This window comes from Thamnophis sirtalis, unplaced genomic scaffold, assembly GCF_051295495.1.
Source record: "Thamnophis sirtalis isolate CommonGarterSnake01/CBP01778 unplaced genomic scaffold, rThaSir2_p1.2 scaffold_5, whole genome shotgun sequence".
NCBI classification, from domain to species: Eukaryota; Metazoa; Chordata; class Lepidosauria; order Squamata; family Natricidae; genus Thamnophis; species Thamnophis sirtalis.
Genome location: NW_028261385.1, coordinates 138,980,370 through 138,996,094, shown reverse-complemented (window position 1 = coordinate 138,996,094; position 15,725 = coordinate 138,980,370). Strand labels below are relative to the sequence as shown.

General features: G+C 40.5%; 1 protein-coding gene across 6 annotated transcripts in view; it reads right to left on the bottom strand.

The window, feature by feature from the left end:
* The window catches only part of CYRIA (CYFIP related Rac1 interactor A), a 94,741-nt gene that overhangs the window by 26,138 nt on the left and 52,878 nt on the right, over window positions 1–15,725 (bottom strand). The window contains exon 1 of one of the 6 annotated variants that reach the window (XM_087716992.1): window positions 13,896–14,018. The exons of the other annotated variants lie outside the window; for them this stretch is intronic. The gene's annotated coding sequence lies outside the window, so the exon portion shown is untranslated. Of the gene's footprint in view, window positions 1–13,895; window positions 14,019–15,725 lie in introns of those variants that run through there. 6 annotated transcript variants of the gene reach the window in all.

The window sequence follows — 15,725 nt, the reverse complement described above, 5'->3', positions numbered from 1 at the left end:
AGATGGGGAAAACCAGAAAGCTTTCAGATTTGGGTTTTCCCAGATGTGCCAACATGGTTCTCTTAATAAATTGGAACTTTGAGCAATACTTTGCCTTGGATTCTGATTTACTTTTGGATGCTATTTGGAACGCCGTAGGTATGTAGTACGGTAGGTATGTCAAACCTTTTCAACTACTACTGTAATTTTCCCCCAAAATAAAAATAAGCCCTACCATGATTTTTCAGGATGCTCATAATATAAGCCCTACCCCAAAATAAGCCCCAGTTAAGATTGTCAGCCAGTCAGACACTTTTAGTACTGTATGCCCCCTCCAAAATAAGACCTAACTGTAAAATAAGCCCTAATGCATCTTTTGGAGCAAAATTTAATATAAGACACGGTCTTATTTTCACAGGAAACATGGTGATATTTTGCATGCAATATTAACAAATAAGGGAGAGAGGGAGGCAAGAAGGAAGGCTATTTTTATGGCAACATGGTGCAATGCAGTTTTAAAATACAACTATATGATTATCTAAATTTATCTCTGAATCCAGAAACACTGTTATATATCATGCACTGTACAAAACATAAGAATCATGCTTAAAATGGATTTCAAATATAGTACAATTAAGAACCACACATTTCCAACTTGAATTTAAAAGTACAACTTACCTCATTGAAAAAAAATGAAGTCGCTGTATAATTCTAGTGCATTTTTGTGTCCTAAACCATTAGCGTTATTCTCCAGAATTACTTAATCTCAAAGCATCCTTATTTAAAGGAAACAAGCTATCCAGGATTGGTAATCATGTTGACTATATTATCTCTAATATCAGAGGTACTATGTCTTTGAATGCCAGTTGCTAAGGAACATGAGCAAACGTGGGCTCTCAAATGCTGGTTGGCTTATCCTTGAAAGAGAATGCCATGCTAAGTGTACAATTGTTGTTGTAAATCGAGGATAATGTGTGTGCATTTTTTTCTTTTTGAATTATCACAGTATTAATAATAATGTGGGTGTTGTTGTTTTTTTTACTTCACTGTTAAAAAAAATGAATATTCCATGTTCCTTCTTTCACTACTATTAAGCCTGAGTTTTCTCTGAATAGAAGTCCTGGATTTTTATTTTTATTTTAATTTGCAAAGCCATGGCTTCCTAGCTTGGATTGAGGAAAATCATAGTTATCCTCCACTATTATTAACAGACAAAAAAAAAAAATCCATTCACAAGAATGTAACTTCAAAAATCTACCCTACCCTCTTAAAATGCTAAGTCATGATCCTCAGGAAAGCTGATAAGTAGGAAAGGAAAGCAATGTTCTACAACAACTAGTATTCAGAACTACATTGCTTTGTAATTTAAGCTGTTCTCTATACAAGCACAGTAACAAGAAACACGGGGATGGAAATTAAAACATGACTATTGACTCAGGGATACTTTGAAGCATTTAAATTATTAATCAAGTAATTGAAAAGGGTGAATTATTTTAAATTAAATTTTCCAGGCCTGCCACCTGGAGTTTCATTCCTACTGTAAGTAAAAATTTGCATACTTAATTTTGCACAGCCGATAATACATTGAATAGCAGGTATGATATTAAGCAGTGAATAAGCCTATGCTAATTTTTTGTGAGTTGAACTCTCACGCTATGGTGGTTCCAAGAAAAATATTCTCCATTTCATTAAATATGAACAATTCCTAGTGGAGATCATTGAGAGCTTTCAAATGATTCAGTTCAATGAAAAATTACAATTGAGAATTAAGTACCAAGGGGTGGGGGCGGAATGAATGAAATAAGTTTTAAATATTTTACAATGGCAGTAAGAAATATCATAAGGCTACCTCATGATAGGAGCCTGGCCTATATAAAAGGAAAGAAGGAATTGAGCTGCACAAATTTAGAACTCTATGAGGAACCTCCATCCCAAAATTATAGCTTTTAATGTAGCAGAAAGAAAAATAAATAAATGTTTGACCTTAAATTGATTAAATTGTTTTCCTGTAATCTTACATTTAGATGGAATTTAATATTTGTACTTGCCCTAACCCCAGTTTTTATCTGCCCTGCTTGCCTAACTACTAGAGAAAATTTGCCTGCCAACTAAAGTATGTGTGGCTCTTACACTGAATATACACTTGTATATGCCATTGGAAAAAATATATTTGTTCCTTAACATGTTAGTGAAAAAAATGACATCATTCTTTACGTATTAAGAAAAAGCAGAGTACAAATCTACTACAGGTGGTCCTCGATTTATGACTGCAATGGAGCCTAAAATTTATGTTGGCTTTTTTGGCTACTGCTGCACACTGCTGGCTCTTATTTAAGTGATCATCCCTTAGGACTCCAAGGTCCTTCTCACACTTTACTGCTTTTGAGCCAGCTTTCACCTAATCTGTACCTGTACCTTTGGTAGAGGAAAAAGGTAAAGGTTGCCCTCGCACATATGTGCTAGCCGTTCCCGACTCTAGGGGGTGGTGCTCATCTCTGTTTCAAAGCCGAAGAGCCAGCGCTGTCCAAAGACGTCTCTGTGGTCTTCTGGCTGGCATGATTAGAAGTTGAAAGCACACGGAACACTGTTACCTTTCCACCAAAGTGGTCCCTATTTTTCTACTTGCGTTTTCAAACTGCTAGGTTGGCAGAAGCTGGGATAAGTAACAGGAGCTCACTCCGTTACGTGCCCTAGGGATTCGAACTGCTGAATTGCCGACCTTTCTTATCGACAAGCTCAGCATCTTAGCCACTGAGCCATCGCGTACTTTGGTATAAGTTTCCAAATACATCCTGAAACTACTTACATTTCTTTTAGCAAGTCTCATCATTTTGATTTCCGTGTCAAGGAAGCCAACATATCCTTCCTAGGGCAGAAATGTTCCTGACAACAGGAAGACTTTATAGGAACCTGACTGGCAGACCCAATAATTTCAGGGATCAGGGAGTTTTATAGCCAGATCATTCCTAGAATCACTGTGAGGTGCCATTGTCATATATCTCTTCCTGAGGGCAAAACAGTATATTTTGCAAAATTCTAGCAATAGAAGACTGATTTTCTGAACCAGAGGATTTAGTGGGCAAATATACTGTAATCTAAAGTTACTAATAGCCTCCTGTTAATCAATACTCTTGTTATACAGAAGCCCTTCCAATTATTTAATGGTAACTGAGAATATTAGATTAATTTTGCTCTATCCTGTAATTCTTCTAGTATAGCTATTTTCATGAAAGTTATAGGAAAAAGGTTTGCAAAACATAAAGTGCATTTCTTCTGAGTCTTTTTAATAAAAAATTGCATTATACTGCAGAGCAATTTGATTATGAACACCAAAAACACACTCCGTGATCTAAGCTATTCAGGTTTTATTTATAGACCCATACACTTGTTAGTATGGGAGCAAATGCATATTTGAATATATTTACAAGTAGTTCCGAAAGAAATATGGTTTACAAAATAATAGTTATTATTGCCCAAAGATTCACGGATAATCATTTTAACTTACTTTCCTTCATGAGCAAAAGCATTCAACCTTTTCTAATCTAAAATACTTCAGTCAGTTTATGAGTGCTTTATTTGAGAAGACGTATCTCATTTTTCTGGCGTGATCAGACATACATTCAAAATAACACTGCAAAATAAAAAAATAACACTGAAGTATATATGGGTAGTAACTAAAGCTGACATATTTAAAATGGGAGGGGGGGGGTTCCTTGAATGAAGGTTTGGTGCTCCAATGTGGATTCCACAAAAGTTTGAGATCAGTTTCCTAACCTTAAATTAGAAAACCTTGCCACAGAATAACAGAGTTGGAAGTTTAGAGTTTAGAGTTTAATTTCATTTGTATGCCGCCCTTTTCCCTAAGGGGACTCAGGGCGGCTCACAACTTAAAGAAGGGAAAGGGGGATACAGACAGTTTAACAACACCACAAAACAATACATAGTTAAAAAGCGCAACAACCATACCATTCAAAAGGGGGCGACGAATCTTTAGCCCCAGGCCTGTCGGAACAGCCAGGTTTTAAGGGCTTTGCGGAAGGCCTGGAGGGTGGTGAGGGTACGAATCTCCACGGGGAGTTCGTTCCAAAGGGTCGGAGCAGTCACAGAGAAAGCTCTCCTCCGGGTAGTTGCCAGTCGACACTGGCTGGTGGATGGAATTCGGAGGAGGCCTAGTCTGTGGGATCTGATTGGTCTAGTGGAGGTGATTGGCAGCAGGCGGTCTCTCAAGTACCCAGGTCCAATACCATGAAGTGACCTTGGAGGTCTTGTAATCCAACCCCCTTCTCAGGCAGGAAACCCTACACCACTTCAGACAAATGGTTGTCCAGTTCTTCCTTAAAAAGTTCCACTGTGGGAGCACCCACAACTTCTAGAGGCAAGTTCTTCCAATGATTAACTATTCTAAGTGGAGGCTGTTCCTAAAATGCTGATCTCTTTCCCATAGGACAAAGCTGGCCCTTGAAATTGCTCCGGTTCTTCTTATTCAATTAAATCCAGAGTGGGCTAGTTCCTTAGGGCAATGGAAATCCCATGTCTCATCATCTGACAGGGTGCCCTTCTTCTTCATCCCTCCACCTACCCAAACTCATATAAAATAAATACAACTCCTACCCTCAAAATGACGCTATAGAGCACTGCACACCAAGACAACTAGACACAAGAACAGTTTCCCCCCTGAATGCCATCACTCTGCTAAACAAATAATTCCCTCAACACTGCCAAGTCTGCATTACTATTACTATTAGTCTTCTCATCGTTCCCATCACCCATCTCCTCCCACTTATGGCTGCAGGACTGTAACTTTGTTGCTTGTATCCTTACGATTTATATTGATATTGATTGTTTCCTGATTGCTTATTTGTACTCTGTGACCAGTGGTGGGTTTCAAAAATTGTTCGAACCTACTCTGTGGGTGTGGCCTCCTTTGTGGGAGTGGCTTGCCACCCATGTGACCGGATGGGAGTGGCTTGCCGCCCATGTGACCGGATATGAAGATGCCGACGACACTTGTCAGAACCACCTTAAATTACCTCACACCCAGCACTGGCATGCATAAGAATATGATGTAAACTTGTTTTTTAAAAGGCATCTTTGGTTTGCGTTAAAGCAACTTCAACACACGCAATGTTCTGATTGCACCACAAACGCAGTAGTCATCCTTACCTTTCACAGAGGCACTGAGTTTAATAAATATGAGCATGATAGTGTAGAATAATCATATCCAAGGACCAGTGGTGGGTTTCAAAATTTTTTGGAACCTCTTCTGTAGGTGTGGCCTGCTTTCCGGGTCCATTGGTGGAACCTCTCCTAACCGGTTCGGTAGATTTGAGGAACCGGTTCTACCGAATAGGTGCGAACTGGTAGGAACCCACCTCTGTCTGTGACTATCATTAAGTGTTGTACCCTGTGATTCTTGATGAATGTATCTTGTCTTTTTATGTACAATGAGAGCATATGCACCACAGAAACATTCCATGTGTGTCCAATCCAGTGGTGGGTTTCAAAAATTGTTGGAACCTACTCTGTGGGTGTGGCCTCCTTTGTGGGGGTGGCTTGCCGCCCATGTGACCTGATGGGAGTGGCTTGCCGCCCATGTGACCAGATATGAAATTATGAATTAGTACTTAGGTTGGTCCAAGTAGCTATTCAGAAACTCTGGCATTGAAGCATGAAAGTCTTAAAGCTGTCAAGTTACAAGATCCTTGCCAGTGGTGGGTTTCAAAAACTTTGGAACCTCTTCTGTAGGTGTGGCCTGCTTTCCGGGTCCACTGGTGGAACCTCTTCTAACCGGTTCGGTAGATTTGACGAACCGGTTCTACCGAATAGGTGCGAACTAGTAGGAACCCACCTCTGGTCCAATCAGACTTGGCCAATAAAGGACTCTATTCTATCAACCATCTAACAAGACGCCCTTCTTCTTCATCCTTCCACCTACCCAGACTCCTATAAAATAAATTTTGCAAGATGAGGATGAGAGGACATTTTATTCCTGCCCATTCATGCCTCAATAGAAGCATTCACCAGTTGAACCCACTAGATATCGGGGAGGGAGAGTTGTTTTATTTCTGCTGGCAGGACCTTCAAAGAGTTCTGTAAATCAAGTGCAATTGAGCACCGAAACCCACAAAGTAATTCAGGTTCCTTATCTGGCAAAGTGGATGAGGAAATGGCCCATTGAAGAGGGCAACAAGATGATAAAAACTCCACTTTAATTTTGGTCATCTGGAAAAACCTTAAGAGAGATACATGCAATATGCGTTCCACTAAAAATGAAGGGTAGCAGCTAGGAGTGACCTCAACTTTCTAAGGCCGTCATTTGGGTGAGCCATGGTAAAGGCTATGGGCAGTGCTGCCCAGATGTGAAGCATCTATAGCAACAGCCAGCCACATTCGATAAAGTTTATTCTGTTATTTGAAAAACCTCCTTCTAGCTAGTTGAGGTGTTTTATGGCTTCAATCTGTCCTCTTTTATGGCCTGAAGTCAGCCATAAAACACTTTCAAGGAGATGTTCAACTAAGAAGTAATAAGAATAGGAAGAAGGCTGTTTTCAAAGTCAAAGACGCCAGGGAAGCAAAATAAATATAGTTTACTAACTAAAACAGACTACATGAACAGATCTTTACAACAGAGGCGGGAAAGTTCAGAGAATCCAGAAACTCAGGTTCATGACAAGGCAGGGGGACTGAACTACAGAACCAAGGTGTGTGTTGTGTACAGCATTATGAATCCATTGCCTGTCTCATTTCTTTCTAGGGTTGACGTAGAGTGACTGGCCCAACCTAGTTGGCTTCTCTAGGCTTGATTAGAAGCTATGGTCTCTCAGATTCTAGCCTGAATACCTTCAACCACTATATTTGTGTTGAATTTTTATGTTTTAGTGACAAACAAATAAAGAGAGATTTCTATTTCAAGCTATTTAGCTCTCGTCATCTAGCTATATACCCTTCTGGGATTCGAACCTGGGTTACTTGCATATTAGGTAGGTGTATTAATCTCTAAGTCAGGGGTGTCAAATTCAATTTCATTGAGGGCTGCAGCATGGTTGTATTTGATCTCTTGGGGGGGGGGCTTGGCAGGGGTGGCATGGCTGGCTTGACATCAGTCGTGTCGGGGTTGCTGGTGGTGGACCGAGATCTTTGCTAGCGAAAAGGGGCTCCGGAGCTCCATTTTTGGCTGCGATAGCCTCCTGCAATCCTCTACCAGCAAAAATAGAGCTTGGGAGAGGCACTGTTGGACAGTCCTTTGCTGTTTCCTGGGCAGCCCCACCAGCCAGAAATAAGCACCCTACGGGTCAGATCCGGATCCCTACTTCAAGCCATGGGCTCTCCTCCCTTTGTTGTAAAGGTGGGTTGCTGCTGGTTCGGCCTGGATCGGGCGAACCGGTAGTAGCAGCAGCAGGAAGCTCCACCCACTCGCCCGGACGCTTCTGCGTATGCACAGAAGTGTCTCACAAGCATGAGCTGGAAGCATGCCCAAACCAGTAGTAAAAAAATTAGCAACCCACCTCTGTTTTGTTGGCTATACCAGGGGAAAGATTACTGTATTTTTTCGGAGTATAAGATGCACCTTTCCCCCCCAAAAGAGGGAGAAAATCTGGGTGCGTCTTATACACGGATTACAGCATTTTTGGCCTACCAAAACCCTGCCCCCTTTTCAAAAATGGACATGCAGAGGGTTTGGAAGGCTTGCAAAGTGCTCCTGGGGGCTGGGGAGGGCAAAAACAAGCAAAAAAAATGGGGCATTTTTGATCATTTTCATTCCCCCCCCCCCGCAGCTCCCAGGAACACTCTACAAGCCTCCCAAAGCCCCTGCATGCCTCCCCTTTTTTTTGCAAAAAGTGAGGCGTTCAGAGAGTTTAGGAGGCCTGCAGAGTGCTAAAACATTTTTTAAAAAATTACTTCAAAATCATGGTGCGTCTTATACTCCAGTGCATCTTATAGTCTGAAAAATACGGTAAGTGTTTTTTGTCAGGGCAATCTGGTCTACCCAATTATGGGATGGATCGTATGGTTTCCACTTTCACCTTTCAGCTTCAATCTAGGAGTCTTCACAGGCAGACACTTTCGCGACAAACTATTTTTGTGGTGAAATTTAAACCACTATACAAAACTGCCCCTCAATCCCTACATATACAAAACCTTAAAGCAGGTTGATACAGTTCTTGGTAGTAAATGAACCTTCAAGAGAGCATATGGTCTTGAGAAGCTTCATGATTCTTTCAAGAACCTCCTTTTTTGGGGGCCTGGGACAGAGACGAGTTTATTCTCTTCATCAAGATGAGCTGCTATATTATCTATAGTAGTGTTTGAGTCAGCACCTTCTTCCAACAGAAGGTATCTGTGATACCTCTTGGGTCTCTGTTTCTTTTTTTCCCTTTGTGGCAGGAATCCACAAGAGAACCATAACAGAAAATTACCGGTATATGCTAGCAAGCTCATTAAGAAATTATTTACAAGGCTGAAACAGCATGTTCTCTGCCTCAAATAAGGTTTTTAATGAATTAACATAGCACAGGAGAAAAATGGAAGCACGGTCCCCACACTCAGCAAACACTTTAAAGAAAAATTGAGAAAATAAAAGTGAAATAAATGGAAACAAGTAGCCTTAACTCAGAGGTGGGTTCCTACCAGTTCGCACCTATTCGGTAGAACCGGTTCGTCAAATCTACCGAACCGGTTAGAAGAGGTTCCACCAGTGGACCCGGAAAGCAGGCCACACCTACAGAAGAGGTTCCAAAATTTTTTGAAATCCACTACTGGTCCTTGGATATGATTATTCTACACTATCAAGCTCGTATTTATAAAACTCAGTGCCTCTGTGAAAGGTAAGGATGACTACTGCGTTTGTGGTGCAATCAGAACATTGCGTGTGTTGGAGTTGTTTTAACGCAAACCAAAGATGCCTTTAAAAAAACAAGTTTACATCATGTTCTTATGCATGCCAGTCCTGTCTGTGAGGTAATTTAAGGTGGTTCTGACAAGTGTCGTCGGCATCTTCATATCCGGTCACATGGGCGGCAAGCCACTTCCATCCGGTCACATGGGCGACAAGCCACTCCCACAAAGGAGGCCACACCCACAGAGTAGGTTTGAACAATTTTTGAAACCCACCACTGCCTTAACTGCTACTTCATGTAGTTTGTGTCAGCCCCGAGAGCTGAACCAGATCAAAAAGTGAATTTAAAAAAAAAATCTACCCTAAAACTTATTTTTCGACATTGGCTATAATAGCAGACTCTTGCAAATCTGATTGTGCAGGAACTCCGTCTGCCTGAGTTATTGCTGAATGTTATCTCATTTCTCTGGATATGTTTCCACCACTTTTGCCTAGTTAATGACTCTTCCATATTTCAACCAACGTAATCTTCCTTACTCGCTATACTTTGCACCTTATCACATTGGCTTATCACTCTGAGTTTAATGGGGCCTTTTCCCAAGTAAAGGAGTACAGAATTGCAGCTTTGAATATACATCTTGATTCCAAAATGGTACTTGGAAACCAACATAGAAGCCGATTAAGCGTGTTTGTGTGTATATTTTTCTGTGTCAGCTTCTTTTAAAAAAAAAACATTGACTTGTTTCTCACAGCTAGAGGGAAGCAATAGATTTCTACGCTAAGCAGGAAAATCTGGTATTGCCCTATGCATGATTCTTTTTTTTTTTAATTAATAGCAAACAGATGATGGAATTAATAAGCAAAACTGTATTCTGGCTAAACCAATAGAAATTTCTGGGCAAGTCATCTAAAGGAAGCCTTAAAACGAACTAGTCCTGTTAATCAATTTAGGACAAAATTTCTTACTGTAACTTGAAACAGGAATCAATCCCCTAAAAAGCAAATAATTGCTAGCTCAGCAATTAGAAAAGGAAAATCAAATTCCAGCAGCTGATTAAAAATACTGCCAAATATACAGAGGAAGAATGGGAGGGAATGTAAGCGTAGGAAAGAGGGGAGGAATGGGAAGAAGAGGGGAAGGGTAAAGGGGAGGAAGGGGAAGGAGAGAAGGGAAAGGAGAGGAGGAAGGAAGGAAGGAGAGAAGAAAGAGAAGAAAGGGGGGTAGGAAGGAGGGAGGGAAGGAGGGAGGGAAGGAAGGAGGGAAGGAAGGAGAGAAGGAGAGAAGGAAGGAGGGAAGGAAGGAGGGAAGGAAGGAGGGAAGGAAGGAGGGAAGAAAGGAGGGAATGTAGGAGAGAAGGAAGGAGGGAAGAAAGGAGGGAATGTAGGAGAGAAGGAAGGGGGGAAGGAAGGAGGAAAGGAAGGGGGAAAGGAAGGAGAAAAGGAAGGAGGGAAGGAAGGAAGGAGGGAAGGAAGGAGGGAAAGAGAGAAGGAGGGAAGGGGAAGGAGGGAGGGAAGGAAGGAGGGAAGGAAGGGGAGTAGGAGAGAAGAAATGAGGGAAGGAAAGAGGGAGTGAGGGAAGAAGAAATAGGACCGTTGTAAGATAAGATGGATCTATGGGATGTTAAGAAAGCAATCTTCAAGTATACTGTCAACTGTAGGGAAAAATTGTTATAAATACATATTATTAATAACAGTTATGAGATCATATAATTGTGAATGTATATATGAAATTGATAAAATAAAATAAAAATTATAAAAAATAAATAAATAAAAAAACTGCCAAATATGATCAAGGAAATATTCCAACTTATACAGTATGCAGAACAGTATTTTTTAAAGATGGCTTATTTAATAGGAAGTAACTAGAAACTGAAGTTAGTTCAATACCAAAGATCAGTGGTGGGTTCCTACCGGTTCAGACCAGTTCGGGATGAACCGCTAATGGTTTGGCAGCCTGGGTCGCTGGAACTGGCAGCAACCCAGGCCTGCCATGCCCCCCCCCCCGAACCGGTTCTCTGGCGCCACCATCTTTTTTTTCCTGTTCTGCACATGCGCAGAACAATTTTAATTGCAAGTAGCGCCTGCTGGAACCCATCCCTGATTAAGATGTTATTAAAATAATTATGTTGCACAAAGTTTCTCCTAAAGTGGTCAGTTTTAAGCCATAACATATCTGCATGGTGATTAATCACACACAGGCAACCTTCATAGGTAATATCACTTGCTCTTTTCATAATATTAGAGTAGCATGTGATTAAAGTGATCTATTACTCAAAGAAAAGAGGCATTGGTCAATGATATGAGCAACATATGCACAGAAGTGGACATTGTGCCGATGTTTGGACAACCCTGCAGTGCTACACAGTGGATTTCCTGTGAAGGAGACATTTAAAACTCGCAGACCAGTCTATAGACATTTGCTCACTCAACATGGCTTCACAGGAAGGGGGAATTTTTAAAAAGGGACTTAACAGAAATATCAGAATGGATTTTGTTAGTGACAAGAGTGCCCTCTGCTGTTGGATGCGAGGAATAAAAGGAAAATGTCTATCTGTTAGTCTGTTTTTCTATGGCTGTTAGTCTGGTTTGGTCCAATTAAACATTTAATTCCTCTGTATGTTCACCAGGTAGGTAAATATAAGTTAACGTTTAAAAATAGGTGAGTAACTTCATTTTCAAACATCAGACTATGTTCACATGATAGTGATTATAGGGTAAATATCTATCATACAGTTCTATATGAATTTTACTCTAAAGTAAATCCCAGGATTTATTATTAATTATTTGTAGGAAGCATGCAGAGGTGGGTTCCTGCCACTTCACACCAGTTCGGTAGAACCGGTTCGTCAAATCTACCAAACCGGTTAGAAGAGGTTCAGTGGACCCGGAAAGCAGGCCACACCTACAGAAGAGATTCCAAAATTTTTTGAAACCCACCACTGACACACATACACACACACACACACACACAGAGAGAGAGAGAGAGAGAGAGAGAGAGAGAGAGAGAGAGAGAGAGAGAGAGAGAGAGAGAGAGAGAGAGAGAATAAAAGAAGAAAGAAAGAAAGAAAGAAAATGAGAGAGATGAAAGAAAAAAAGGAAAAAGGGACAGAGAAACAAAAGGAAGGAGAGAGAGAGAGAAATAAAGGAAGAAAGAAAAAAGAAAGAAAGAAAGAAAGAAAAAGTGAGAGAGATGAAAGAAAAAAAGGAAAAAGGGACAGAGAAACAAAAGGAAGGAGAGAGAGAGAGAGAGAGAGAGAGAGAACACATGGCTGGCAAGCCACTCCCACTAGGTCACATGGGTGGCAAGCCACTCCCACAAAGGAGGCCACACCCACAGAGTAGGTTCGAAATTTTTTTGAAACCCACCACTGGAACCATGGCTGCCTAAACAATTCATTTGTTCCTCATGTATTTCTTACTCACACATCATACTAAATCATGGATTTTTAACTGCACCTTATGAAAAGCCCATAAAACAAGGTTCACCCAACAGGCCAGGGCTGTCCAACTCCCAGGCCAGATGCGTCATATGCTGGCCACGCCCCCACCCAGTTTAGCAAAGGGGAGGGGAAGTCCCGATACGTCATGTGACACCACCGTGATGTCGTGGGTTTGATACCCCTGCAACAGACTAAATCAAAATCAGGTAGCTCGATCACTTACTTTGTTTCCTCTGCCCTGACTTTCTGTAAGTTTCAATATATGAAGTATTTTACAGAGTTTCTATACGTCAAAATCTTCCAACAAACTGGATGAGATTAAAAATGGCAAGAGAGATCCTCAAAATAATGAAAATTAAGCTATATACATAGTGAAGGAATTTGGAGGGACATTGTTAAAGATTATTATCTTCCCATTTTCAATGTGTAAGGCTGGAATAGATTTAAATGACATAAGGTATGTCCACATCTTACTCCAGGTCCACAAATGGAGCTAACTAGTTAACTACGAATGCATTTTTGTTAAGTGCCACAGTGAACTAAGCTACTGTAATATACAACTATGGCACAATGATATAATGTCCTTGTTAATTTGTGTAATTTAAGATGGAAAGCTGAGTGAGGGGTGACATATATTATTATCGTTTGTGTTTCTTAGTAAGCTTGTAAGAGTAAGTAATTAATTTTCCAAATTCTCCTTAATCCCAGCCAATTTTTTGATACGGTTAGGAAGAGAAAAAGGTAAAAGACTGATCAAGAAATCTCCACATGTACTTTTGTTTTAAGAGAATATTCTAGATTTTGGGCTTGCCATAGATCAAGGTGAGAAGGGTTCAGGAACCCATTTGGTTATGTAGTTGATTTTGGGCTAGTTAGCATCTTCCTGTGTAACAATTCTCAAAGGGTTGGTGTGGTGAGAATTAAATAAGAAAATGCCCTCAAGTGTGCTACCCTCAACTTGGAAAGCAAGGGGTGATACAAATGTGGCAATTAAGAAACAACGTAAACCATAAGAATTATTCATTCATTACTGAATCTGTTCACCTCATGACAAAAATCTAATCAACATCTGTGTTTAAATTAAAATTTCATAATGATGATTTACCCTGTTTCCCTGAAAATAAGACCTCCCCGGATAATAATCCCAATCGGGCTTTGAACGCATGCACTACAATAAGACCTCCCTCAAAAATAAGTCCTCCCGAAAAATATTGCAACATAGCAACAACCATGAAGTGATCACACTCGCTGCCTCCTGCACCTGAAAAATAATAAGACTCCCCAAAAATAAGGCCAAGCGCTTGCTTTGGTTCCACCACAAAACCGCGCTTGACTAAACCGCGTCTGACTAAACCGCGTCGCTGACGTCATCAACAGGGCGACAACAGCACGGAGACAGAAGCACGCTGTAAACCCTAAACCTAAAATTTACCCCTAAACCTAAACCTAATCCCCCTAAACCTAATCCTAAACCTAACCCTAAACCTAACCCTTAACCTAACCCTAAACCTAACCCTAAACCTAACCCTTAACCTAACCCTAAACCTAATCCTAACCCTTACCCTCACCCTAACCCTTAACCTAACCCTTAACCTAACTCTAAACCTAACCCTAAACCTAACCCTAAACCTAACCCTTACCTTAAGTTGAATCGGCTTGCTTTCAAAGCGCTATTTAAAGCACCCTTCTTTCTCCGCGCTGGCTGTTGTCGCCCTGTTGATGACATCAGCAATGCGGTTTAATCGGGCGCGGTTTAGTCGAGCACGGTTTTGACGGGTCACGCTTATTTCAAGGGTCAAAAGAAAATAATATCCTGTCTTATTTTCGGGAAAACACGGGTATTAAAATTAAAAATATATTATTGTTACTTTAATTTATTTTTTATTCAGTTATATTAACTGAGTAAAAATGATGGTAATCTGTAGCTGTGAAGATCATTGTCCTGGTGCCTTTATCGTATTTATGGAGTTTAGTGTCATTTAACATTCCACATATAGGCACCGGGATGAAATCCTCTAAGTTAGGGGTCTCCAACCTTGGCAACTTTAAGACTTTTGGAGTTCAATTCCCAGAATTCCTCAGCCAGCTTTGTCAAGCTTTGCTGGCTGAGGCATTCTGAGAGTTGAAGTCCACAAGTCTTAAAGTTGCCACAGTTGGAGACCCCCCGCCCTAAGTCATTCACAGTGGACACGAAGTGGAAGTTATTTAAGAAACTAAACAACCAAGGCCAATTCCCTCAACATAAAAGTAATCCCCAAATCAAATTTCAAAGCCTTATTATTGCTGGGAAAAACTTGCCATTAGAAGATTTGACCACTAAGTGGCAATCTTAGCTTGTGTGCCGAAGTAAAAACAAAAACACAAATCTTCTCCACCCACTCCGGCGCATTGCAGATACCTGATCTTAGAACAGAAATGTAGGTGGCAATTCAGACTGGCAATAAAATAGATCGTGATAAAGGCTGGAATTTATGATATGCTATAATTAAAATGAAAGATCAGCAGGAATAGATTTTTTTTTAAAAAAATCTTGTCAATAGGAATAAGGGATGAAAAAAAACAAGACAAGGAAAATCCTGGTGAGACTATCTTTCAGGAACACTTCCCAACCCTTTTAACCAGGAGTAGCCATAGGAGATGCCTATGTTTTATTTTGTGTCCCAACATAATATGGGGTGTGGGGAGGTATGCATGCGTGCATTCACATCTTCTAGGACAGTGTTTTTCAACCTTGGCTACTTGAAGATGTCTGGACTTCAACTCCCAGAATTCACCAGCCAGCGAATGCTGGCTGGGGAATTCTGGGAGTTGAAGTCCAGACATCTTCAAGTAGCCAAGGTTGAAAAACACTGTTCTAGGAATTAATCAGTGTCTGTACATACTGTTGTATATGTTTGTCTGGAACAGTATAATCCGTGTGGGTTCCTTTCTGGCTTGCATGCATGTGGGGATGTTGTGCTTATGTAGTTGCTGCGCCCCCTATTTTCTGTCAATGTGTGCCCTGAAGGCACAGGACCAGCTGTTTGGGAAAGTGGTTCTTATTCTTTCCAAAACTTATCCTGCGCTAACTCATAATCAGTAATTTTTTTAATAAACGTTTTAGAAGAACCATGTTGGTTCAGCCAAATGCATATTTATTCCAGCATGTTGTTCCAGAAATCGTCAAGATTCAGATGAATCGGGTAAATTCGCACAAAGAAGACATGAATATAATCGTTCCCTTTTGCCTGATTTCCCTAGTAACATATTAACTGTGCCTTATGGGCAAAACATGGGACGTAAATAATTTTTAAAAAAACACATATTTCTTCTGATACTGGAGAAAATACACAGTCTCATTTGTAGTAGCCACAATTAATTCATGAAAGTCAACCCTTATTTAAAGCCACCCAACTTGATAGCTATTATATTTTAGAGTAAGCTATAAAGACCCATCTTCTTTTATTTGTTATGGAACTTCCACCATTCAT